Source organism: Hemitrygon akajei, chromosome 15 (assembly GCF_048418815.1).
Source record: "Hemitrygon akajei chromosome 15, sHemAka1.3, whole genome shotgun sequence".
In the NCBI taxonomy this organism is placed as follows: Eukaryota; Metazoa; Chordata; class Chondrichthyes; order Myliobatiformes; family Dasyatidae; genus Hemitrygon; species Hemitrygon akajei.
Genome location: NC_133138.1, coordinates 44,984,296 through 45,010,917, shown reverse-complemented (window position 1 = coordinate 45,010,917; position 26,622 = coordinate 44,984,296). Strand labels below are relative to the sequence as shown.

Genomic DNA, 26,622 nt, shown 5'->3' with positions numbered 1-26,622 from the left:
CAGAGCAACACACTCAAAATGCTGTAAGAACTCAGCAGGCCAGGCAGCATCTATGGAAAAGAGTAAACAGCTGACATTTTGGGTCAAAACCCTTCATCAGGACTTCCTCCTACCCCACCTTCCCTGAATACCCCAATCCTCCTCTCTCCTCAGACACTATCAACCCTCTTCCCCACCCCCATCTAACCCCAGCTCTCATCCATGCCAAGTCTTCACAGTTCCCTCAGGTTTTCTCCTTTCTGAAGCAGAACATTCCATCCTCAGTAAAGGCCTCACCTTTGCCCCCATGCCCACACTTAACTGAGTTTAGTCTTTGCCCAAACATCAACTGTTTACTCTTTTGCATAGATGCTACCTGGCCTATTGAATTCCTCTAGCATTTTGAGTATATTATACTTAATCCCATGAGCCAAATCAATGATAAACTGCTTTAGCAGAGGCCTATATCCATTAATGAAATCACTAATGTACCACAAACCTTCCTGCATTGCTCACTCGATCACACACAAATTTGCTAGATTAGAAAGTAAATCAGAATTTAAAATGCGCATCTGCTACTCTAAATTACTTCTTTGCAATTTACAAAATACAACAAAATTGCAAACCATGCTTGCTATTAAGTTACTTTATTAGGAGTTCTGCTGTGCTATCCCATCACTAGAGTCAGAATGGAAACAGGCCCTTCAGCCCAACTATTCCATTCTGACCAAGATGCCTCAAGCTAGTCCCATTTGCGTGTTTGGCCCATAACCTTCTAAACCTTTCCAATCCACATATATGTGCACCTGTCTTTGAAAAGTTGTTATAATACGCATCTGAACTACTACCCTCTGACAGCTTATTCCATATGCTTAGTCCTTTGTTTAATAGAGTTGCCCTTCAAGTTCCTCTTCAATCTTTGCCCTATCATCTTAAACCTATGCCCTCTAGTTCTTTCTGTTTCCAACTGTGGAAAAAAGACTGAGTGTCTATGCCCTTCCTAATCTACAAATTCACCTCTCAGTCTCTTACATTCTTAAAAGTTCTTACTCAAAATTGTATACCAGTTCCTTAAGTCCTGGCTACATTCTTTTAAATCTTTTCTGGACACTTTCCAGTTGAACAACATCTTTTGAATAGCTGGGTACAACTGCAACATAACCTCCCAACTTTTATACTCAATGTCCTTAATTATAGAAGGCCAACATCCCTCTTCACCACCTTGTCTACCTGTGATTCCACTTTCAGGCGACATGTACTTATACGCCAGGTCCCTCTGTTCTGCAACACTTTGTTCACTGTGAAAATCCTTCCTGGATTTGGCTTTCCAAAAATGCAACACCTCGCACTTACCCTCACAATTCCTCAGTCCACTTCATCACCTGATCAAAATCCCTCTAATTTTTGATAACTTTCTTCAACGTCCATTGCATCACCTAATTTAGTGTCATTTGCTAACTAACCACACCCTTATCCAAATCACTGAAATAGATGACAAACAACACTTTCTCCTAATGTCTCTCATGGATATCCAACCAAAGAAATTACCTTCTACCATTATCTTCTGCTTGATTCCATGCAATCTAACCCACCATGTGAAACCTTAAAGACCTCACTCGAATCATGTAAACCACATCTACCACCCTGCCCTCATCAACCTTCTTGGTCACCTATCAATTAATTCAATGAAGTTGTTAACACATCATCTACTGAGCACACAACAATTACTGACTTCCATTAATCAACCCCTTTTACTAGATGTAGATACATCTTATCCCTCAGGATCCTCTCCAGTAAATTCCTTCCCATAGATGTTAAGACTTACTGACTTAAAAGATCCCAGGTTTTAATTTGCCACCCTTAAGTTTTTTAACTTCTAGACCATTGGCACTTCAGCCATGGTTAATGATGATGCAAGTAATCTCAGCTGGCTTCTGCAAATTTCTTCCCTAGCGTCACACTTACACAAGTTGAAAATATTTATATTCTGCAAAATATTCAGTTGGCTCAAATTTTGTTCCAGCTCCAAAATCTGAGTGTTTTAACATATGCATCAAATCTCATGTCTACAGCCGTTTATCAAGACAAGCAGAATATGCAGACTCCAGTGATTAGGTACGGAGAAGCTGAGCAACCAGCATTTCTAAAACAAACTACAGCAGACATTTAGAATTAGAATTAGCAAAGTAGAATTAGCAAAAAAACACCACAGCTGATGTAGAGAAAATACATAGCTGGATCCACGAACTCTATTTAGAAAATACTGTTAACGATGTGGAAGAAGGTCTTGTGGTTGACATAGACTAACGCTGAACTTTTTGGCATCAACATTAAGTGGTACGTGTGGCAGAATACTGTGCATCAGCCAGGTAACACCATCATCATTTGCCATGTCGTATGATGTGGGTGATCGTGGCCTTTCCATGACCATGATTGTTCTTGGTGAATTTATCTACAGAAACAGTTTGCCATTGCCTTCTTCTGGACAGTGTCTTTTCAAGATGGGCAACCCCAGCCATAATCAATACTCTTCGGAGATTGAGTGACTGCCTGGCATCAGCGGTTGCATAAGCAGGGCTTGTGATAAGCATCATCTGCCAGCTGCTCATACAACTATCCACCATCTGCTCCCAGTGCTTCACCAGACCCTGATTGGTGTTTGGGGGGGGGGGGGGGGGGTGTAAGAGTTTTAAGCAGGTGCTACACCTTGCCCTTGGATGACCTGCAGGCTAGCAGAGGGATGGACCTTTCACCTCCTTTGGTAGAGATGCGTCTCCACCCCACCACCCAAAGATAACCCTATCCCTACTGTAAAGTATGGCGGAGCCAAGAAGCATCATGCTAAGGGGATATTTTTTTCAGCAGCAAGGAATGGAAATCTGGTCAGGATTAATTGGAAGATGAAGGCTGCTAAACACAGACAGATCCTACTAGTCTCTGCCAGAGAGCTCGAACTGGGGAGGAAGTTTGTCTTTCAGTAGGACAAGCAGAGCAACCACAGAGTGGCTTCAAATTAATAAAATTGATGCCCTTGAGCAGCCCAGTCACAGTCCTGACATTAATCTGATCGAACATCTCTGGCAAGATCTCAAAATTGCTGTCCACTGCTGCTCTCCCACTAACCTAGCACAGCTTGAGCAAGTTTGCGAGTAGGAATGGGCAAACCTTTATCCATCACATTGTGCAATGCTAATCGAGACTCATCCAAAAAGACTACTGGCTATTATAACTGCCGGAAGTTGTTTCTAAGTACTGAGCAAAGGGGGATGAATACTTCTAAACTGCTCACATTTCAGTTTTTGAATTTTTAATTTTTCATGCTTTACAATTTTCCCTGTACTTGAAAAAAAATGTGATACACAAATAAAAATTCTCAGTTCTTAAATGAATCAAAATCCCTAGTTGTAATACTTGCGTGAGCAAGGACTTAGGGAATGCTTTCACAAGGCACTGTTATAAATACATTTGCAGCATTAAGTTACTAATAAAATTATTTAAGGGAGGAAAAAACAGAAAGAATATAATTAGGGCTAAAATACAAAGATTCAATTAAGCCAAAACATTTAGGATTGTCAAATGTCAGGAAACCACCAGAAGTTTATCCTTTGAATGCACAGGACATTTTCAGACATCAGCACCTCAAGCACCAATCACTGCTGATTACTTTAAAGCTGTAATCCAAAATTCATTCAAACCCAAATAACAAAATTTGCCTTTATTTTTGCATTTGTGCATCATAAGCACCTTACTTATCTGAAATGCACAAAACTCTAGTGCAATTAACTAAAATTAACACTATATAATCTGATGCACGTTAAATTAAATCATAATCTCTTAATTCTATGCTCTTCAAAAGTAATGTTTTAAAAATATGGGTCTGTTGGATTCATGCTTGATTCTTATGGAAAAGTAGCTCCAATGGTATTTCTAGAAAAGTTATGATTCCTTTTCTACAGTAAACAATATACAGCCAAACCTTTTTAGCTTTATGTTTTAACCCAAGGATAGGAGTCTCTAAAGTAGAAAATAATCATGAATATAGTGTTATAATGTGTAAAATACTGTTCATTTTAAGCATAAATAGTATTACATATTTAAAAAATAAACGAATGCAACAGGGCTTCCAGTTATACCACATTATAAACCTGCTCAGCGTATTTTGCAAGGTTGATATGCTACCCGCTTTATTATACCCTAGAAATGAATCAAACCACCATTTGCACTAGTTACATTTTAAAACTGCATTAACATCTGTGAGGTGGCCTGCCTTCAGTACGGCATAATCGAGTATCGCTCAATCCAAAATCAGCTGTTATTCTCCCGTTAAACAGAATTTGACATTCATCAGGTTCTCCAACCACTAGACCCCACACCAATATTCCCGCCCCCATTCTTCCCCTCCCCCAAAACAAAATCATCTCATCGGATTTCAGAGTGGGGGGAAAAAAATCATTGACAGTGTCTTCCTGTTTTCTCTGTGATTACATGGTCCACTTTTTGCTGACAGTTTCAAGACTGCACAGACGAGGCTCTGAAAAGACTTACTTGTATCAAAAAAAAATTAACAATCAATCGTCAAAGTACGAAATGCCCGCAAGCTGCGGGCGGGACACCGCAAGCGGTGGAGTCCCACATCCGAGTTTGGCACCAGATTTACCCCCTCTCCAGCAACCTCCCCCGCAGCCCCGCCCAGACTCCATTCCGCAGCCCCCGCCCACCGGAGGGGATCCCAGAACAGTGAACTCCGGGGGCACGGCGGAGAGCAGTGCCGCTGACCGGTTACCCGAAGGCGGATCGGCCACCCAAACAGCTTCCTTCCCCCCGCAGAGAATCAGCGGCCGGGAGGTGGGTGGGGAGGGGGGGGGGCGTGCTACCGGCGGCTGGACGCTGACGCCATGTCAGACACTGAAAAAACTTCTGGATCCACAAAGCGCCCGAGCCACCGCCGCAAAAACCACCCGACGCCTTCCAAACATCCCCCCCTACACTTCTTCACGTTACCTGTCTTTGTTTCAACTTTTTCTCCTTTCTTTTCTATCCTCCCCACCTAACTTTAAAACTCGTCTCCGCTGAGGCACTGGCGACGCTCAGACTGGAGGCGGAGCACCGGTCCGTGTATCCTTCCGCGGCCGGGGGGGGGAGGGGGTAGCGGGAGGACCGGGAATAAATGGCCGATTATCATTGGCCCGCCTTGTCAGTGACGGAGGCAAATCCCTGCCGACCGGGCAGCAACAAGTTCCCAGCCGCACTGTGCAAGTTCAGTGAAGTCGAGCTTTCTCTTCATAACCCGCTTAAACACTCCCTCGAGGTTTGAAGGCTGTTTCTTTGTTCGTAAGAAAAAGTTGTCTAAAGGGCTCGACTCACTGTGCCCTTCAGCTCCCGCACTCTCTCAAACCCCGGCCGGCTTGCAGTCCCTCCTTCACCGGCCAAAGTGACTTGGGTGTCAATCAGTGGCTGCTCGTGGAATGTCCAGAAGGGTTTCTGACATCACAATTAATTGGTAGCATCCACCATTGTACTGCTAAGATTGCCTGCTCACATCAGAATTACCGCATTACTATTTAATAGCAAGGACGACTCCTGATAACGTTGTGTCCGCTTGACCTTCGGCAGTGATTGCCATTTCCTATGCAGCATCCTAGACTCGGATCAAAACAGATTTCCAGAAAGTATGCAGCAGCGTCTTTGGAGAGCGAAATAAAATTAATGATTCAAGTCAATGATTTCTCCCCCCCCCCCCCCATCGGACAGCGATAAACCTTTATTCAGTTTCTTCCTCCCCGTTTGCTACCGAACCCGCTGAGAATCTGCAGCCCTTTTCAGATCTCCGTAGTGTTTTCCCTTGTATCATGCGGGAGGAACTTACATTAAATACGAAGATTCTTTAATTGCCAGTACATTAAAAGGGTGATTATGCAAATTGAAAGAAAGTGTTGATAGAAAACCAAAGCTGATTGGGAAAGTATAGATGCAGAATGTGTACCTATTACAGAGGAAAAGGAAATGATGCTGGAAGTGTGTAATAAAAATGCCAGAAATGCTGAATATCTGAAATGAAATAAGTTAATATTGAATACGGTAAACCATAACTTACCTGGGGAAGATGAGGTGTTTCTTGAACTTGCACTAAGCTTTGCTAGAGTGGTGCATAAGGCTCACATTTGAGGTCAGAGTGGAAAAACGTGGCAGACAACTGAAATTTCACCAGAATGTACAAATTAGTCATCCGATGTGTTTTGGACCTTAGATTTAAAGAAGAAAGCATCATGAGCAGCAAATACTTTTGAGTTAGGAGTGAACGATTGTGGCCAAGGAAAACCTAAAGCAACATCTGGATGTACTGAAAGATCTATGGGTAGTGATGGAGTTGGAAGGTGTATGTAGTGGAGACTGAAGGAGTTGTGCAGATTGCAAAGGATGATCCATTGAATGTGACAGAAAATTAAGAGGAGTCTTTGAAGGGAGAAAATGAATCAATGGATGCTGGACTGGAGGTTATGTGAAAGAATAAGAAATACTTAAATGACCATGTTACTGTTTTTGTAGGGGTTGCTGCAAGACTACTGAAATAAAACATCATGTCCTTTTTACAAGCTTAATATATTCAAAGTGATTTATAGCCAGTGGGTTGTCAGTGTGTTTGTACTGCTGTACACAGTGATGTCAGTATTATAATACAGAAATATGCATTCATATTAATCTGCCCATTGCTCCAGAATAAACAAGTATTTATCAATTTGCTTCTTTTTTGCAACAACTGATTTTATTGACATTTATATGGACATATGCCCGTTGGATGTGTGTTCGGAACTGATAATTTTCTGCGCGTTTATTAGTCAATTCAATGCCACTGAATATCGAAATTTAACCAAACCATCTCGATCTATATATTCCTGATTTAGTAGATTTCGGCAATAAAGATCTCTGCAAAAAAAAAGCTACAGACCGTATAGCTACGTTGCAATTGCGGGTTAAAATAATGCAATAAGTTAATCGGACAAAGATTTCAAATTATAAGCACATCAATCATAAGCAATGTCACGAGCTGTAGTTGTACGGAACGCTATAAATTACTGTTTTTCTCTAGGCCGGATGAGCATTGATCTAAACAGCACATTCTGAGGTAACTCATACCGGATTCCAGCATCCCCTAAAAAAATCGTTTTTGCTCGTTTCCGGGTTTCACATTTTTACTCTTGGAATGCACACATGCAGTTATTGAGCGTAAGTAAATGTCTTTTTAACTCCACGTCTGATAGATTCTGCAATCAAAACTCCGCGACAGTCAATCTGTACATTAAAGAAGCTCAGGAGGAAGGCGAGAGAATACCGTTGATATTTTTAATTGAAATTTGGATATTCCAAACTAAAGATACATGATAAACCGTCAAAAAAGTAGTCGTGTTGCCGGTGTTAAGTGGCTCTTTGTGAAAAAAAAACCGTTTTCCACTGAAACGTGCAAGTCCAAATTGAATGTAATTCAAACTCATGGATTGCAAGTGAATGCTCATTTAGAAAATGGAACAGTTCTTGGGAATGTATTGTACAATGCGAACTTGATTTTCTTTCTTTGTCTCCCTATTTTCTGTGGCGGATGAAGTTTCTTCTCTGTATTGGGTTTCCTGCAGATTCCAGGTCTGTGAGCAGGCTCTTTGCTTTTGGCCCAGTGGCTACATGACGTTGAGGAGATTGGCGACGCGAAGTCTGCGATTCAAAACCAAGCGAACTTCTTTCCACATCATCGCAAAACAATACAAAATCTGGTGTTTGAACAGGAAATGTCAAGGTAGTTCGGTAGTAGTTAAAGTCGCTCCAAAAAGTTAGGTTAAAGTCTTCATTTTTTTATATTGTTGCATAGTTTAGATACCAGGATACCCTCCTCAATTTGCGGGCGCAGTTCTTAATGAGCAAACTACAATGTATCATATACATATGGATTTTCAGAAATGGGATTTACGTTGAAAATCAATTTAGTTGACGCTTTAAATTCTTAGCGAGTTCCTTAATCTCCATCCCGTTAGGATTTTGTAAACCACAACCGTACTCATTTTCCGGCACAGTATTTTTCTAATTCCAGTGCAAATATTTCAATATTTATTTTAAAGAACGTACTTTTTGTAAATGTTGTTCGTTTTATAAAACACGGATAGTTTTGAACAATCAATATTCAATATGCTTTGTTATTAGCAGTTTTGCGCAGGTAGAAAGTTGAATTTTGTCACGGTGAAGTTATCTCGAGTTGCAAATCTCGAACGTGTGGTTTGATTTTAGATCAGTGATCATGGCGGTGTATTTGCTCGGTATTTTTCAGTCACAGTTTCGTTACTGGCGTTAATTCTGATGCTGTGGTCCTATCTGGCAGTGTCATAACAAAGAGGTTCCGAGGTCTCAGGCGAAGACCTTTAGTTGCAGGGTAAATAATACCCGTCGTGACTCTCCCATAATAACGGTAAAATATTAATTTTCCATCAGAAATTAAATAGCAATGAAGATGTTGGGCTCTTCGGGAGTGGGGGTGTTACATTAATAAATATTTTTTTAGGTGAAAATAAATCTATTTTTGAAAGGTAGTCTGTGCTGCTCAAGATTTCCAGCATCCGAAGAACTTCGTGCTTAAAATTAAGAAAGAAATTAATATCTGTAGATAACGGGAATTGGTTAAAAAAAAACTGGAATAGATGCTGGGGAGATAATCTCTTGAGATTTTCTATTATTTCACGGAAAATATTTTTTCTCTTTTTCAGTAACCGTAAATTTAATACGGCTTATCTCAGTAAACTCTGTACCGTTCTGGGGGAAGGTGTGAAGCTGACATTTGTAACCGGTATGTTCAGTCCATTTCTATACACCCTTCTTCTGCATCGTATATTGCAGGTATTTCTGTAAAGCACGTGTACACATGTTGGGACAAGAATCGTTCAGCACAATATAAATACTTGTATTCCGTGAAAAAGACGGCTTCGTTGAGGCCAGTTTACCGCCTACCACCTGACACCACGGGCAGCTTGTTTAAATTATATTTTCTCAAAAAAAATTGTGAATGTCGTACTTTGGTTACCTTATCTTTCTTGCTGAACAAAGGCTTTGTTCAGAGAAGGTTGTGGGAAGATTCGATGGGGCTGTTTACAACTACAAAGAGTTTAGAGGAATGAAATGCGACTTGTGGCTGGAGAGAGACTCCGTGGCCAGAGGGCACAGATACAGGGTGAGCGGCGTGAAAACAAAGGAATAAATGACTCTGCACCACCTTAGGAATTGGGATTGGAATTTACTGTCAAGTAATGTGATGGAAAATTAATTCAAGAGGGATTGGATTACCAACCCATGCTTAAAATTTTATAGTCATCTTCATGGCTAGAAATATAAATTAAATTACTCTTTGCAAAACTATAAGTTATTACATCCACACTTTCAAAAATGTATATAAAAATTACATTTCAGCATTACTTTACCAGGAAAGTCAAATCAGACCAATTACTTTTCATGTAGGGTTTAATAAATTGTGGCAAGCAATATAAAATAGATGGTAATATATTGGATTTTGGTGTGTATATGAAATAATTTCATGCAGCTGTGTCTTAATAGAACACTTTACAGTGAATGCCTCACCTGGTAAGTGTGTGGCAAGGCATACATACAGTGACTTTTCCTTGTCATTGTTTAAGATGGTTTGCTTTAAAAAGTGTTCCAAATGAAGATCTCTTGTTTAGGTTTATCTAAACTGTTGAATAAAATTATTGAAATTCTGTATAAACCACATTAATAGGAAACAATTAGATGCAGAATCTGAATTAAAATAAGAATATATATACCGCAGGAAGAACTTAGCCAGACAGGCAGCATTTGTGGAAATAGAAACCAGTCAATCTCCCAGGTTGAGGACCCTGAAATAAGGAAAGCACTTCAGTCTAAACAGCAGCGGGGGAGGGCTTTCTTTCTGCAGACGTTGTTTCACTGGCTGAGTTATCCAATGTTCTGTACTTGACCCACATTAATTGCCACTACCATTAAAAATATAGGTAGAAGTTAATAAAGCAGAAAATTGGGTATGTAACTGATACATTAACGTAGATAAGCATGAGATTTTGGTCATGAAATTTCCGTGTCTTTTGAAGTGTAAGAATAAAACAGAATGACAGACAGCTTTGGGAATCACTGCCTCACCTTTTCAGTGACCTAGGCTACATCCACACTACGCCGGATAAATCCATAACCTAAGTTTTTTCTCTTCGTTTTTACCCTCCGTCCACAGTAAAACGGTATTTTCGTCCCCCGAAACCGGAGCTTTTCAGAAACGCTTTCCAGGGTGGGTATTTTTGAAAATGCCGCTCAGGCAGATCAGTGTGGACGGGGTAACCGGAGAAATCTGAAAACGCTGTCAGACAGCAGCGCGCTATTTCATTGTTTTCTTGAACGCAGTCTAACAATTTCAGAACAGACGGCAACGAGACTGAAGCCAGAAGAGTTAGAAATGTACTCACCAAATACTTTGACCCATAACTTACTGAATAAATAAGTATACTGTACTCACTTTGCCCTGTTTTCTGGCCTTGCTCGTATGAAGGTGGTTTACCTATTCATGCAAGCACTTTTCTGACAATAGATGTGTAACAGCCTAATGTAACATTGTATGGAAATACAAGATAATACTGATGCAGACATGTTTTACACATTTAACAAGATGCTTTATTAACGCAACAGAGTTAGTCAGTTTTTCAATGTTCATCGTCAGCCGGGTCATACAGTCTGTGAACTCCCTGTCGGTTGCCTCCATATGCTTCAGTATTTGTTTTTTTTTTACTTTTAAATCTTCCTGCATGAGAGCCAACAGCTGCCCATTGTTTAAGTTTTTGTAGTCTGTAACTGAACAAACACGCACCATCTTTCACAGCGAGATTCAACACCAAACATGTCGTTTGTTTTCGGTAGATGAGTCCTGCGCATCCGCAGTAGGAGGAGATTCGACGAAATCTCCGTTTCAATGTGGACAGAGATATTTTTTTAAACGCATAATGTGAACGCCTATCATTTTATGCGAAACTGGTGTTTTCAAAATTATCCGGTCCAGTGTGGATGTAGCCCCAGTTTGAATCCTAACCTCCGGAGCTATTGTGAGGAATTTGCATATTTTCTCTGTGACTGCATGGGTTTCCTCAGACACTGTGAAGAAATCCCACATCCCAAAGTCATGTGGATTGGTAGGTAAATTGGTCATTGTATGTGCTCAATGATTCATCTGATGAAGGTAAGCATTCCATACGCCTTCTACTGTCTACTTGTGTGCTACCTTCAGGGAGCAATATCAATATCAATGCTGATAAAACACTATATCCTTTCCCATTATATTAACCACCCAAATTGCAGCTCCTCATATTTCAAAGTTCAAAGTAAATTTATTATCAATTTATATACCATATATGTCACAATATACTACCTTGAGATACATTTTCTTGCAGGCATTCACAGTAGAACAAAGAAATAAATAGAAAAACTACACACAAAGACTGACAAACAACCGATGTGCATAAGAAGTCAAACTGTGCCAATAAATATATTATATTGAGAACATGACTTGTAGAGTCCTTGAAAGCGAGTCCATAGGTTATGGAATCAGTTCCGTGTTGAAGTGAGTGAAGTTATCCATGCTGATTCAGAGGCCTGATGATGAGGGCTTTGATGATAGATGCTACTTTCTTGTAGCAGTGCTCCTTGTAGATGTGATTAATGGTGGGGAGCACTTCATCAGTGATGGACTGGGCTGTGTCCACCATTTTTTAAATAGGCTTTTCCATTCTTGGGCTTTGATGTTTCCATACCAGGCTGTGATGTGTAAGTTTTAGACAACATACTGAATTTGCACAAACCTCTAAGAGGCACTGTCATGTCCTCCTTGTGGTGACACTTATGCTGGTGCCAGGACAGATCCTCTGATATAATAACACCACTGAATTTAAAGTTACCAGTGTTACGAACCCTGTAACTGGGTCACTTACCAGCAAAGATAGAGAGGTCTGCTGAAATCTGATGGTACTATTTTTAAACGTTTTTATTTATAAAGGGGCATAAAAGTAAGGTTAATACAAACATTCAGATAATATACGTCGTCAATACTCAATCTAAAGCGCAGGTATAGTAATAATCAACAATAAGAAGTAGCTCTATCGTTTGTCTAGGGGTAAAACTATTGTCCGATGGAAATACCAAAGTCTCGGAAGTTCATACAGGCTTTTAGCCTTTCAGGGACCGCTGGGGTCTCACGTGTTGGAGAGAGAAAATAAACTTGCCAGCCTTTTGGACTCAACTCATTGAATCGGGAACGTGGGTTCCCCGTTGTCATTTCGAAGTCTTTTTCAGGGTTATCAGCCACTCGTTCCCCAAGCTAGGGGAACCGAATCACACATGGTTCCCGAACAGCTTCCCGTCCTCACGGGAGCGATGAGCGATGGTCTCTCCTTCTGGTGCGTCGCTGGGGTACTGCCTCCTGCAGTCTCCTTTTTATCATGACTGGCAGATGTGTAAATGTCAATCAAGGTAGGGTGATACAATCCCCACCCCACATTGCCCGAGGGTGTCCATGTCCCTGATAGCTGGCACGTACTATAGAGCTGCAATTCACACAGGTGTCTCTAAGAACAATGGTCAAATCCGTTACATTGTCTCTCATTTCCTGGGTCCAAGACCCGAATTAATAGCGATCTTGCGATTCTCCGGAAGGAGGGGGCTGGTCCCGCACCCTTCGGCCCCTCAGAGCTGTGGTACATTCATAACACCCCCTTTCTTCAAAGCATTTTCACCAGTGGTGAAAACGAAGTAGTACAGAGTCTTACAGGATTTTAGAATCTAACACAATACACAAGCTTTTCTTTTCACTACAGAGCTATACAGTTATACATTTAATTCATCATCTAAACAGGTAACGAGTACAGTGGCACTTCCTTTAATATTTTTTTTTCTCTTGTACCTGATTAAAGGCTGGTAGCATCAGATTTCAACTTAACAGGCAGGTTCCAAGGGGGTTGTCTTTGTTATTCACATGCTTTGTCAAAATCCCGTACAGCCAGTTTTCCTATTTAAAAATGGCGCCCCCCCCATTAACCATCACCTTTTTTCCGGTGAGTTTCTACGGGAGGAACTCGAGTAGTTTGGCGGGGTAAACTCCCGTCCGCCTTATTCATAGGAGTTATCTTATCAACACCGGATCCCAGACCTATTTCATTTCTACCCAATTCTTTAGTTTTAAGCAAGTTGCTATTTTTCTCTTCAGGACCCGTCATGCTATTAGTTTCCAATTTAAGATCTGCAAGCGATCCCGCTTTGTTCAGACAGCATGTCAAGTGCTGCCTGTTCACCCCACACCCTTGAATAACAATAGCGTGTGGGGCCCCGGCAGCTCCCGACTTACTCTGTAAGCGAGCTGCAGGGTTTAAAATTTTTTCATTCGATCTGGGAACTACAAACTTTCCATTCCCTTCAATAATAATATTTATCCCCCCATGGTCGAGTTCCACTTTAAGGTTCACCACCCCTTCGTGTACAAACACCTGGGAACCCTCACTTCCCCCAATTACCAGGGTTAACCCTGTCTTCACTGAACCCAGTCTATCTGACCCAAAAGGACGGCCGTCTCGTTCAGCTGAATCAGATACCTCAGAACTTTTCTGAGCTCCGTGACTAGGTTCGGAACCATGTGCATCCCCGTCTTGGACACTCTCAAACGGGACATTGACCTCTTCCAGGCTTTCAATACCCGTACCTTTTTCAAATTCCAAATTCCCTTGCTCCTCCCAGCTACTCTCTGGGCAACTCCCTTCCGGAGTAAACTCAACCCCGCGGGCTGAAACAACCTCATCTGCCAACCCAGCAGACCTCTCCAAGGTAGTGGCATCCTTTTCATCTAGGACTGCCCTCATCTCATTATCGGGAACACCTTTATAACTCTCAACTTCTTCAAACAGGGCTGCCACCCCAGACAGATCATCCATGTCCAACTCTGGACCTTTTAACAGCTTTATCTGTTTCTCATCTTTATTTCCTACCTCTAGGACCTTTCTCTTCGCTAAGGGCAGAGCTATCTCCTCTCCCTTACTCCCTTTCACTTTACTATTCCTCGTTTTACCACCCTCTAAACCCTCATGGCACAGGGTCGGTAAAGACGTCTCGGCCAAATCAAAACTGGCCAATTTTAAACTGCTCCCATTCTCAGCTGCCGATCTCGACAGGCTGCGAGTGACCGCGCATGCGGTATAGCTCGGGGACGCTATGGGCGGGGCCTCAACACGCACCGGTCGGCGGGTCATAGTCATGGCTGACCAAACCTTACTCCCTGCTAAATCGTTCCCAAGAAGGACGTCCACGTCGGTTCTCGGGAATTCTGATGGCACCCCTATTTCAACTGATCCATACACCAGCTCACAATCCAAAATGACCTTAAGTAAGGACACCATTTCTGTCCATTTTCCTATTCCTCTCAGGGCTACCTCTCCCGTCTGAGGTCTGAATTTTAACACGTTACCGCTAATTAATGATAGCTCCGCCCCCATGTCTCTCCAAATCCTTACGGGAATTGGTGGGTCCCCCTCCCTCACAGACACGGTTCCATGTGACAGATAAATCTCAGACCCCTCGCGCTCTCTGCTTACCCGGGACCCTCTTGCCGATTATCTGATTACCACGGCACACCCGATAGGGACCGCTGCTTTCCCTTTTTCCGGCTCCTTTCTCGGAGCAAAGCACCTAGAGGCAATATGTCCTCCCTTTCCACAATTAAAACAGGTCAAGCCCGGAAATCTCGGGCCGCCTGGCCTTTCCCCCTCAACCTTACCACTAGCTCCCGGCGGGACCTCTGCCTCAGCCGGCGGACTTTCTCGATCGTTCCCACGGTCTCTCGGGGTACTTTTATTCGAGGGAAACTTTGTCTTGTGGGTTAGGGCATATTCATCTGCGAACCTAGCAATTTCTGAGATGGACTTATTCGGCTTCTCATTCAAATACATCCGGATCTCCTCCGGAACACACCCTTTTAATTCCTCAATCAAAAATAACTCCCTGATACGCCCATAATCCTCGTCCACCTGTTCTGCGGTGCACCAACGGTCCAAGAGCACACCCTTCTCATGGGCTAGCTCGGTATACGTTTGATTCCACCCTTTCCGTAAATTTCTGAACCTTTGTCTATAGGCTTCAGGTACTAGCTCGTAACTCTGGAGAATGGCCTCCTTTACTTTGGCATAATTCTCCGCTTCCCCCTCCTCCATGGACAATGCCGCATATGCTCATTGTGCCTTCCCTTTTAACACACTTTGTAACAACGCCACCCACTGCTCTTTTGGCCATTCTGATTCACTGCCACCTTTTCAAAAAGCAAGAAATAACTAGCAACATCCGACTCTTCGAATGGAGGTACTACCCTTAACTCCCAACTAACATTAAACCTCTCCTCTCGGTCTAACCCTTGATCTCTTCGCTCTTTCCTTAATTTCTCCATCTCCAAGTCATGTTTCCTCTGTTTTTCTGCCTCCTCATACTCTCTCTCCTTCTCAGCTCTTTCTTTCTCTTTCTCAGCTCTTTCTTTCCCTTTCTCAGCTCTTTCTTTCTCTTTCTCAGCTCTTTCTTTCTCTTTCTCAGCTCTTTCTTTCTCTTTCTCAGCTCTTTCTTTCTCTTTTTCAGCTGCTTCCAGCCCCTTTAGCTGGAGCTCATAATCCTGTTTCACCTCTGATTCCTTTAGTTGGAACGCCTGCTCCCTTTCTTTCTCTTTCTCACTCTCAGCTGCTTCCAGCTGCTTTACTTTAAATTCATGTTCCAACCTTAATTTCTCCAACTCTAACTGATTCGTCCCATTCGCTAGTACCTTTTCAGGGATATTTTCCAAATCCTCAGCTGCAAACACCTTCCTCCCAATGTAATACTGAGTTAGACCCTTCGCACTTCCCGCTTTTTCATTGATGACCTCACCTCTGTGAGGCTTAACCCCTTCGCCAGATTTACCAAGTCTAATTTGGTAGCCGCCTCTAGCGCCCCCAGAGTCGGGTTTCCCATAAATTCATCTACGTCCATCTTTGCTGGTTTCCCATCTGGCTACCCGTGTACCAGATCCAAATTTTTGACTTACAAACCCAATTCACTGGCCTCCCAATTTGGTGTCAAATCCCGAGACGAGTACCCCAATGTTGTCACGAACCCCGTAACTGGGTCACTTACCAGCAAAGATAGAGAGGTCCGTTGAAGTCTGATGGTACTATTTTTAAAAGTTTTTATTTATAAAGGGGCACAAAAGTAAGGTTAATACAAACATTCAGATAATATACGTCGGCAATACTCAATCTAAAGCGTGGGTATAGTAATAATTATCAATAAGAAGTAGCTCTATTGTTTGTCTAGGGGATAAATATTGTCCGATGGAAATATAAAAGTCTCTCAAGTTCATGCAGGTTTTAGCCTTTGGGGACCGCTGGGTTTTCACTTGTTGGAGAGAGAGAGATTTGTGAGAAGAGAAACTTGCCCGGGTCTTTTGATGAGGCCGATCCGATGTGTCGGGGGAGTTGGTTCCCCGTTGTTAGTTCAAGAAAGTCGTTTCTGTGGTATCAGCCACCGGCTCCCAGGCAACGGGAACCGAACGCATGTTTCAAATGGCTGCCCGCCATTACGGGATCGCTAGCGTCTCTTCTGGTGCATCTGAGGGGCCGTCTCTACAGCCCCTCTTTTTATCTGGACTCACGGGGTCTCAGATGTCAATCAGGTTGGGATGATGCAATCTCTCTTCGTCGCCCAGCCCACGTTGCCCTGAGGGCTGGCACGTAGTATAGGATCGCAATCCACAAAGGTGTCTCCAAGAAACAATGGCCAAATCCGTGGCTTTGTCTTGCTGAGGGGCCAGGACACATTCCAAAACCTTGAGGATTCTTTCTCATTTCCTGGGTCCAAGACCCGAATTAATAGCGATCTTGCGATTCTCAAGAAGGAGGGGGCTGCGATCATAACACCTCCCCTCTTAAAAGCGTTTTTCACCAGCGGTTAAAAACAGAGTGGTACAGAGTCTTACAGGATTTTAGAATCTAACACAATACAAAAGCTTTTCTTTTCACTACAGAGCAATAGTTATACATTTAATTCAGCATCGAAACAGTTAACGATTACAGTGTCACTTCCTTTACTAGCATAACATCTTGTACCTTACTAAAGTCTTATAGCATCAGACTTCAACTTATAACCACCTATTTTTTTTCAGCAAACAAAACTAACAAGTTGTGATCCCGACGGAGAGCCAGGCAGGCTTCCAAGGGGTTTGTCTTTATTATTCACATGCTTTGCCGAAATCCCGGACAACTGGCTGGGCTATTTAAAAATGGCGCCCCTCATTAACCGTCGTCTCTTTTCCAGTGAGTTCCTACGGGAGGAACTCGGGTAGTTTGGCAAGGTAAACTCCCGCCCGCCTCGTTCATAGGGGTTATTTTATCACCACCGTGTCCCAAACTTAGACCATTTCCACCCAATACTTTAATTTTACACAGGTGGCTATCCCTCTCGTCAGGACCCTTCAGGCTATGGGTTTTGAATTCGAACTCTTTGTTCAAGCAGCATTTCAGATTCTGCCTCGTCACACCCCATTCTGGAATAACAATAGGGTGGGGGGCCCCGGCATCTCCCGGCTTAATCTGTAAGCGATCTGCAGGGTTTAAAATTTCTTCATTCGATTTGGGAACTACAAATTTTCTGTTTCCTTCAATAGTAATATTTATCTCCCCATTTTCGAGTTCCGCTTTAAGTTTCACCACACCTTCGAGCACAAACCCCGGGGAACTCTCACTTCCCCCTATTACCAAGGTTAACCTTTCCTTCACTGAACCCAGTCTATCTGACCCAAAAGGACGGCTGTCTCGTTCAGCTGAATCAGATACCTCAGACTTTTTCTGAGCTCCGTGACTAGGTTCAGGACCACGTGCATCCCCATCTTGGACACACTCAAACGGGACATTGACCTCTTCCAGGCTTTCTATACCCGTACCTTGTTCAAATTCTAAATTCCCCTGATCCTCCCAGGTACTCTCTGGGCGACTCCCTTCCGGAGTAAAATCAACCCCACGGGCTGAAGCAACCTCATCTGCCAACTCAGCAGACTTCTTCAAGGCAAGGGCACCTTTTTCATTGTCGGGAACACCTTTAGAATTTTCAACTTCGTCAAACAGTTCTGCCAAACCAGACAGATCATCCGTGTCCAACCCTGGACCTTTTAACAGCTTTATCTGTTTCTCATCTTTATTTCCTACCTCTAGGACCTTTCTCCTCGCTAAGGGCGGATCTACCTCCTCTCCCTTACCCCCTTTCACTTTACTACTCTTCATTTTACCACCCTCTAAACCCTCGTGGCACAGGGTCGGTAAAGACGTCTCGGCCAAATCAAAACTGGCCAGATTTAAACTGCTCTCGGTCTCAGCTGCCGCTCTCGACAGGCTGCGAGTGACCGTGCATGCGGGATAGCTCTTTGGAGCTATGGGCGGAGCCTCAACACGCACCGGTCGGCTGGTCATCGTCATGGCTGACCAAACCTTACCCCCAGCTAAATCGTTCCCAAGAAGGACGTCCACGTCAGTTCTCGGGAATTCTGATGGCACCCCTATTTCAACTGGTCCATACACCAGCTCACAACCCATAATGACCTTATGTAATGGCACCATTTCTATCCGTTTACTTATTCTCTGCACCGCTACCATGCCCGTTTTTCGACTACCCTCGAGTACCTTACGGCGGATCAACGACAGCTCAGCCCCCGTGTCTCTCCAGATCCGTACGGGAATTGGTGGGTCCCCCTTCCTCAAAGACACGGTCCCGTATGACAGACAAGTCTCAGACCCTTCTCGTACTCTGTCTACCCGGGGCTCTCTTGTCGATTTACTGATTACCACTGCACATCCGATAGGGACTGCTGCTTTCCCTTTTCCCGTCTCCCTCCTCGGAGCAAAGCATCGAGACGCAACATGCCCGCTCTTCCCACAATTAAAACAGGTAAACCCCGGAAATCTCTGGCCGCCTGGCCTTTCCCCCTCAACCTTACCACTAGCTCCCGGCGGGACCTCTGCCTCAGCCGGCGGACTTTCTCAATCGTTCCCACGGTCTCTCGGGGTACTTTTATTCGAGGAAAACTTTGTCTTGTGGGTTAGGGCATATTCATCTGCGAACCTAGCAAATTCTGAGATGGACTTATTCGGCTTCTCATTCAAATACATCCGGATCTCCTCCGGAACACAACCTTTAAATTCCTCAATCAAAAATAACTCCCTGAGACGCCCATGATCCTCGCCCACTGTTTCTGCGGTGCACCAACGGTCCAAGAGCACCCCCTTCTCATGGGCTAGCTCGGTATACGTCTGATTCCACCCTTTCCGTAAATTTCTAAACCTTTGTCTATATGCCTCAGGTACTAGCTCGTAACCCCGGAGAATGGCCGCCTTTACTTGGTCATAATTCTCTTCCCCTTCCTCCTCCATGGACAACGCCGCATATGCCCGCTGTACCTTCCCTCTTAACACACTTTGTAACAACACCATCCACTGTGCCCTGGGCCACTTCTGATTCACTGCCACCTTTTCAAAAAGCAAGAAATAACTATCAACATCCGTCTCCTCGAACGGGGGTACCAGCCTCAACGCCTGACTAACATCAAACCGCTCCTCTTTGTCCGACCCCTGACTTTGTGGCTCTTGCTTTAACTTCTCCATCTCCAAGGCATGTTTCCTCTGGCTCTCTGCCTCCCTCACCTCTAACTCCTTTAGCTGGCGCGCATGCTCCCTTTCTTTCTCTCTCTCGGCTGCTTCCAGCTGCTTTGACTTACTTTCATGTTCCCACCTTAATTTCTCCAACTCTAACTGAGCCGTCCCACTAGCTGGTACCTTTTCAGGGATATTTTCCAATACCTCAGCTGCAAACACCTTCTTCCCAATGTAATACTGAGTTATGGCCCTTCGCACCTCCCACTTTTTCATTGACGACCTCACCTCTGTAAGGCTTAACCCCTTCGCCAAATTTACCAAGTCTGATTTGGTGGCCGCCTCTAGCGCCCCCAGAGTCGGGTTTTCCATAAATTCCTCCACATCCATCTTTGCTGGTTTCCCGTCTGGCTACCCGCATACCAGGTCCAAGTTTGGACTTACAATCCCGATTCACTGGCCCTCCAATTTGGTTTAAAATCCCGGAGACGAGATCCCCAAGTTGTTACGTACCCCGTAACTGGGTCACTTACCAGCAAAGATAGAGAGGTCCGTTGAAGTCTGATGGTACTATTTTTAAAAGTTTTTATTTATAAAGGGGCACAAAAGTAAGGTCAATACAAACATTCAGATAATATACGTCAGCAATACTCAATCTAAAGCGCGGGTATAGTAATAATCATCAATAAGAAGTAGCTCTATCGTTTGTCTAGGGGATAAATATTGTCCGATGGAAATATAAAAGTCTCAAGTTCATGCAGGCTTTAGCCTTTGGGGACCGCTGGGTTTTCACTTGTTGGAGAGAGAGAGATTTGTGAGAAGAGAAATTTGCCCGGGTCTTTTGATGAGGCCGATCCGATGTGTCGGGGGAGTTGGTTCCCCGTTGTTAGTTCAAGAAAGTCATTTCTGTGGTATCAGCCACCGGCTCCCAGGCAACGGGAACCGAACGCACGTGGCTTTCTTCAAATGGCTGCCCGCTATTACGGGATCGCTAGCGTCTCTTCTGGTGCGTCTGAGGGGCCGTCTCTACAGCCCCTCTTTTTATCTGGACTCACGGGGTCTCAGATGTCAATCAGGTTGGGATGATGCAATCTCTCCCCGTCGCCCAGCCCACGTTGCCCTGAGGGCTGGCACGTAGTATAGGATCGCAATCCACAAAGGTGTCTCCAAGAAACAATGGCCAAATCTGTGGCTTTGTCTTGCTGAGGGGCCAGGACACTTGAGGATTCTCTCTCTCTCATTTCCTGGGTCCAAGACCCGAATTAATAGCGATCTTGCGATTCTCAAGAAGGAGGGGGCTGCGATCATAACAGAGTTCATTAAGGTTCCTCCATGTTCTGTTGGTCAAAGAAAGCATCTGGCAGTGATGTTGCTTGGTTTTGCTTCATAGGGGATGATGGCATTCAAGCCCTGCCATAGCTTTCAAGCATCTTTCTGTGATTCAAATTTGGTCCACAATTGCCACTTCATGTGAGATTTACGGAGGTCATACCTGGACGACTTGTACTTTTTTGGATCACCAGTGCCGAATGCTACTGATCTAGACCTCTTGGTTCATCCAGGGATTCTGGTTGGGGAAGGGTGACACACTCATCAAGTCCATGACAACTGTGGTGTGTTTCTTCAGGTCGCCTGATGAGCCCAGTCCACTTGTAGCTGTTCCTCTGCCTCTTGTAGCCTATATCAGATTAAACTCCATCCACGTCTGCAGCTGATCTACATCCTGCTTTGACACCCACTTCATTATTTTCATTTACATCCAAGTCATTTGTGTATTTTATTCATTCTTCAAAACCTACAGATTCCAGAGGGAGTGTCTCACAGTGCAGTTTTGCAAACAATAGGCTAGTCTGTGCAGAAATCTTGAAGCGTTCCTAACTTTCTGTAAACTTCTACAAATTTAACCAGCTTTAGAAAATATCAAACACTTGCAGAGTAAACTATCAGAAGAAATCAGTGACTAACCTGCATGTCACAATTAATCTATTTAAAGAGCATATGGGTGGCTCTTTCCTGTTGCTGAATGCTGTTCTTAGTCAAACGTTTTTAAGAGAAGATGAGTAATTTGAGTAATCTGCTGGTATTGAATCAATTTGCAAGCAATTACAATCCACTTATCCTGCAGGTATTAGCTGTACATTCACAAATGATGGGTACAATCAACTGGAATTTCACACTGCTTTCTTAAAACTAAAAATGCTGTAGAAATTCTGGAGAAGGTACAAAAGATATTTATTAGAATGGCCTATCAGAACAATGATTTACCAGGAAAGATTAAACATTTCCAAAGGAGTGAGACAAGAATTGATAAAGGATTAGATGTTTCAATTTGTGTTTAGAGAAGAGATGGGGTTTATGTTAGGAGTCAATAATACAACATAGTCATTAAAACCAACAGAAAGTTCAAGAGAATGTGAATGTTGCTACCTCAGGTAAAAGCTGTGACACATATAATAGCTGTATACATATACATATATATATATATATTTAGGAAAATGTTTTATATTTATTATTCATGCTTAATTGCTATTGAATATTAGAATATTGTTAAGAGTCAGATATATAGAGAGGACTGGGTAATAAGTAAGAAATGCAAACACAAATATGGAGATGGGTATCCATGAAGAACAGTTGGAAAAAGCACACGAGACTGGAACTTCTGGGCTGTGTGAGTACTAAGTAATGCTGTAACAATGATGGTAGGCAGAAAAAATGTATCTGACTAGACAGACCTAATATCAGATCAAATAGTAAGAGCCATGCCACAGTAATTACACTAAGTGGCACAGCATTCAGTTTCTTATTTACAGCCTTACTGATGCTCTTCATTTAATCAGCAGTGACGAACTTGAGTAGGCACGTGAATTCAAGTCCGAGGTCTGTCAGAGACACAGGACCTGAAAGATATCATTTTGAAATGCAAAAATGAATATTAAATTTTTATTATGAATGCTGTGACTTTGAATGAGTCACACAGAGACGGTGGATGTAAACACTGACAAGTAGGAATTCTGGACGGTTCTCTCTGACTCATACGATGAGGATTTATGGAGACACAAGGCACTGCGAATACAGGAATTTTGAGCATAAGATAAATACTAACAATGCGGCCAAGACCAAGTCCAGACTAAGCTTGTGTTTTATGGAGCAATCTGTCCACAGCAGCCATCTTGAGCTTCTGGTTACATGTTATTTCTCATCCCCATTCCCAAAATGACCTGTCTATCTTCAGTCTTCTCCACTGCCATGGCAAAGCCAAACGCAAACTAGAACAACAACAACTGTGTGGGTAGTTTACAGTTTAATGGTATAAACTGATCCTTTTCAGTTTCAGTTAGCCCACTCAGTCCTAAATCTACTTCCCTGAATCTTGAGGTTATGTCCTCTAGTTCTAGTCTCACCTACCAGTGGAAACAACTTTTTTGCCTCTATCTTATCTCTCCCTTTCATAATTTTGTATGTTTCTATAAAATCTCTCATTCTTATGAATTCCGGGGAGTACAGTCCCAGATGACTCAATCTCTCCTCATAGTCTAACCCCCTCATCTCTGGAATCAACCTGGTGAACCTCCTGTACTGCCTCTATCCTTCTCCACTCCATTCTCCCACTTTATTCTATTTGCCCATCAATCCTACCTCCAATTTCCTTCCAGACTCTGTCTCACCCATTCCTCACACTTCTATATATTGGCGATGAGAGGGCTTACAGGAGTGAAGTATATCGGTTGGTTGAGTGGTATCATAACAATACCGTCATACTCGGTGTCAACTTCAGGAAGGGGAAGTTGGGAGAAGGTGTACCAGTCCTCATTGAGAGGCCAGTACAGACCAGGTGAGCAGCTTCTACTTACTGAGCATCAGCCTCTTGGAGGATCTATCGTGAGCCCAGTGTATTGAAGCAAGCATGAAACGGGCACGCCAGCAGCTCCATTTCGTTAGGAGTTTGAGGAGATTTGGTATGTCATCGCAGACTCTTTTGGGGAGAATGTTCTGACTGGTTGCTTCACAGCCTAACACGCAGCCTCCAATGCACAGGATCACAAAAGGCTGTACAGGGTTGTGGACTCGGGCAGTTCCACCACAGACACAAGCCTCCCCACCATCAGACACCAGCAAAGGACTTTGCCTCAAGAAGGCAGTGTCCATCATTAAGGATCCTCATCATCTGGGATATGCCCTCTTCTCACTACTACCATCAGGAAGGAGGTACAGGAGCCTGGAGACCTACTTTCAACGATTCAGTAACTTGTTCCCCTTTGATACCAGGTTTCTGAACTTTACATGAGCACTATCTGGTTTATTTTTTGTACTATTTATTATTACTAATAAATTGTTATGTATTATAGATTTTTATGTCTTTGTACTGTACTACTGCCGTAAATGAGAAATTTCACATCATACGTCAGTGAGAAATCTGCTTCGGATACATTTTGGTGCTCAGAATCACAATCAGACCCGAAACTTTAACCATCCCTTTTCCTCCACAGATAATGCTCAACTCGATGTTCCTTCTGCAGATGAAGTTTTATACTCTTTAAGCAGGTGATTAGGTTCAGTTTAAATATTAGAATCAGATAGTTTACCTCAACATTTTGGGTGTACATAGGTAATACTGTTAAATTTATGTAGATCTTATGGTCTACTACATGTTTACACTGGGAGTACATTTTAACTGGCAAGATGCCTTTGCATACAGCTGTGGATAGTTCAACGGGCTCTGAGCACAAAACCTAGACACAAAAATAGATCTTCATCAAGGGGTAGTTCCTGATATATAAAGAGCCCAAATAATGACGGCCAGCACTGATATAGTTTTAACAATGGGTTAAATTACAGGATGACCATTTAATCCCTTCCCTGATCTCATCCTGGGAAGTTTCAATGTGGGCTGATTAACAAACATTCATCTATTGTTTCAACCTGCATAATTTACAATTGTGTAAAACCAGAATGTCCCACGCCCAATGGCAAGTTTCAATGTCCTGGATGTTACGTGTGAACAGTTTTGTTTTGAAGACTGGTCCTTATTTATATTAAAGGCAGCTTTCCACATTATCCCTGATTAAAATTGACATCAAGTCCCTAACAGAATATCAAATTCTTGCAATTCATCAATCAGAAAAGATTTTCAGCATGTATTTTTCTTTTTATTATTCATGGCTGCTCAATTTTATTGGTGGCCTTTGAGCTGCATTTCATCCTGGTTAACATTGATGGTTAAATTCTCAAAGGCACATTTCTAATCTTCACCGTGATGACTTATTGCTGTTCTGTAGGCATGATTTTTTCTGTCATGCAAGAAAAACATGCAACTGAAGTGTAAAATCTGAGATTTCACACAATTTGATATCTTCTGCTGCTTGTCATGGTTTGTATTATGGTTAGCATTTAAATTTGATTGACTGTAGTCAGTAGACTTTTCTTCCCTTGCTTTTTTATATTCAAGCTAATATAAAGAGCATACTATAGTTCATTTGAACAAGATTCTAGGTTCTGCTCACAGAGTGATTTAGCACAAGTAGATAAGTAACACACATAAAACGCTGGAGGTACTTAACAGGTCTGGCACCATCTACAGAGGGAAATAAACAGTGAATGTTTAAGACAGAGACCCTTCATCAGGATGTTTCAGTCTGATAAGTCAACTGCCTTTTCCCCTCCATAGATACAGTCTGACCTACTGTGTTCCTCCAGCATTTTGTGCATATTGTCCAGGGTTTCCAGCATCTGTAGAAACCTTGTCTCATAAGAATGCAAGGTTTCTTGCATTGATCAATTGCAGGAGAGATTGAAACTATTGCATGTGTTTCACAAATAAGCCCCTTTACAAAGAAACTGTTTACTTTTTAAAATTTTTAATGACAAATGCCATTTCAAAGTTCAGAGTAAATTCATATATGTCACAATATGCAAACCTGAGATAAAAAACCATAACAAAATCAATGAGAAACGCACTAACTTCAGCGTTCAACCAGTTTACAAAAGTCAACAAACTGTTTACTAAAAGGAATAATAAATAAATAAGGAATACATATAAAAGAAGCAATAATACAATAATGGGGACTCCACCCAATCGAGTAGGAATATGAGAAAAAGCAGCGATTTCATTTAGGTCCGCAGATGAAGTTTTAAAAAAGACACTACTTTGCGGCAGTTTTCAGAGTTAGACTGCGACCAATCACTGAACAGGATTCATTAGTAAGGGCAAATAAGATAAGGCAAGGGAAAGCAGAGCGGGCATTTTGTGAGTGGGCCAGTGTTGGAGTGGCTTTGGCTCATCAGGATTGGGCAAGGTCAGTGTCTGGTAAGTTTTTTTCCCTCTTTATTTTTCCTTCCTCGTCTGTTAGTGCACAGTGAATGCAGTGAGAATGGCTCCAGCTGTGCTTTGTTCCGTGTGTGAGATTTGGCAATCCTGGGAGACCTCTAGTCTCCCTCATGTGCACCATGTGCACTGGGCTGCTTCTCAGAATATGTTGAAGAACTGGAGCTGCAACTTGACTCATACAGGAGACTGAGAAAGTGATAAGATAGCAGCTATAGGTAGATAGTCACTCCTAGGTTGTAGAAGGTAGGGAACTGGGTGACTGTCGGGAAAAGGAAGGAATAGGGGCTGTCAGAGCAGAGTACCTCTGTGGCTGTTCCCCTTAATAATAAGTACACTACTTTGGATACTGTTGAGGGGGATGACCTACTGAAGGGAGCTGCAATGACTGGATCTCTGGTGCTGTGGCTCGGAAGAGGAGAGGTGAAGAGGACTACAATAGTGATAGGGGATTCCATAGAGGAATACAGACGAGATTCTGTGGATGCAATAGAGACACCCGCATGGTATGTTGCTTCCCAGGTGCCAGGGTTTGGGATGTCTCAGATCAGGTCCATGGCATCATAAAGGTGGAGGGTGAGCAGCCAGAAGTCTTGGTACATATTGGCACCAATGACAGTC

General features: G+C 42.9%; 1 protein-coding gene and 1 long non-coding RNA gene across 2 annotated transcripts in view; one reads left to right on the top strand and one right to left on the bottom strand.

The window, feature by feature from the left end:
- Positions 1 to 5,108, bottom strand: part of LOC140739304 (mothers against decapentaplegic homolog 5) — a 45,658-nt gene extending 40,550 nt beyond the window's left edge. Inside the window, exon 1 of the mRNA XM_073067471.1 lies at positions 4,981 to 5,108. The gene's annotated coding sequence lies outside the window, so the exon portion shown is untranslated. The remainder of the gene's footprint in view (positions 1 to 4,980) is intronic.
- A 1,972-nt stretch (positions 5,109 to 7,080) lies between these two features.
- LOC140739306 (uncharacterized) overlaps positions 7,081 to 26,622 on the top strand; it is a 40,116-nt gene continuing 20,574 nt past the window's right edge. Inside the window, exons 1-3 of the long non-coding RNA XR_012101598.1 lie at positions 7,081 to 7,203; positions 7,608 to 7,765; positions 8,724 to 8,803. This is a non-coding gene — a long non-coding RNA (uncharacterized lncRNA). The remainder of the gene's footprint in view (positions 7,204 to 7,607; positions 7,766 to 8,723; positions 8,804 to 26,622) is intronic.